The following is a 1,466-nucleotide window of genomic DNA, read 5'->3' as shown; positions in this document are numbered from 1 at the left end:
ATTATGAAGGCCCATATGTTGTTAAGAGAGCCTTTTCAGGCGGTGCATTGATTCTTATAACTATGGATGGTGAAGAGTTCGCTCATCCTGTGAATGCAGATGCAGTCAAGAAATACTTCGCCTAAAAAAATAAAAGAACAGCTCGCTAAGTTGAAAACCCGAAAGGACGGCTTAGGCAAAAATGAGCGTCTCGGTGGATTGAAAACCCGAAAGGGCGATCCAGGCAAAAGTTAGAGACATATACAAAAACAGAAAGAATTTCCCGATAAGTTAAGTACCCTACCTTGGGGCAACTTATGCTAAAATTAGGGATTATGGTAAGTAACTGCATCCTGCTAATCTTCAGATTTTTTTTGAAGACTTATTTGAGCACAAGGGTTGACGTTGATTCATCTCCAGCAGCGGTCAAGAGCACAGTGGATATAAAGATTTGGTAGAAGGATTAAGGATCATTTGTATTCAATGTAACCCTTTTTCATGAAAATTACCATTTTCAACTTTGTAAAATCTATGGAGTCTTGTCATTTACAGACTACCATTCTATTAAATAAAGTCGAGCTTTTATCCAATTGTTTCTACTCTTATTTTACTTCAGCCAATAGTTTTAAATTTTATTATGATCATTTTGAAATTAAAATTAAAACCAAGTTTTCTGTAAAATATAAAAGCAAGAACTTTTCCAAAGCAAGTAACAATAATATCAACAGCATTTCAGTAAGAAGCAAGTCCTTAAGTGTGAAGCATCTGAGGTTCCCCGGCAGTAACTCTTTGGGTATCTCTAGACATCAGTGTTAATTCATTTCCTCAGTAGAGTGCTGTTATCCTCAGCTAGCGGAATTAGTTCCCCGGTGGAGTGTTTGGTTCCCCAGTGGAGTTTCTTTCTGTTTCCCCAGCTGAGTTGGTTGATTCATATACTCTGTGGCGTATTGTTTTCCCCAGTGAAGTCGCCAAGGTGTTTGTACATACCAGTGGAGTTTATTTCTCCATCCCCAATAGAGTTCCTGCCTTCCTCAGTGATGTTCGTATTTCCTCAACAGATAGACAGTCATCAGATATGTTTGTGAAGGTGAGAAAAACAAGAAAGGGGGGTTTGAATTGTTTTTGAAAATAAGCGCTTTTTCAAACAAAGACCACACAAGGAATTTATACTGGTTCGCTTATAACACAAAGCTACTCCAGTCCACCCGGCCAAGGTGATTTCGCCTCCAATAAGGACTTAATCCACTAATCTTGAAAGATTATTACAACCAACGTCTAAGAGAAAGATCTCTTAGTCCTCTCAAGTATACAGACTACGCAGAGTCACTTGAGGAAATATAAAACAGCTTAGATAAAAACAAGGTTTGTAATCTAGAGTGCTTCTAGGATAAATCAAGTATTACAATAGTAAGAGCAAATAGAATGTTTCTCGTTCTGAGCAAAAGCTCGTGAAAGATTGAGAGAGAGAGAGAATGTTTCTGTGTATT

Source organism: Lathyrus oleraceus, chromosome 6, assembly GCF_024323335.1.
Source record: "Lathyrus oleraceus cultivar Zhongwan6 chromosome 6, CAAS_Psat_ZW6_1.0, whole genome shotgun sequence".
Lineage (NCBI taxonomy): Eukaryota > Viridiplantae > Streptophyta > Magnoliopsida > Fabales > Fabaceae > Lathyrus > Lathyrus oleraceus.
Note: the sequence above shows the minus strand (reverse complement) of the source record.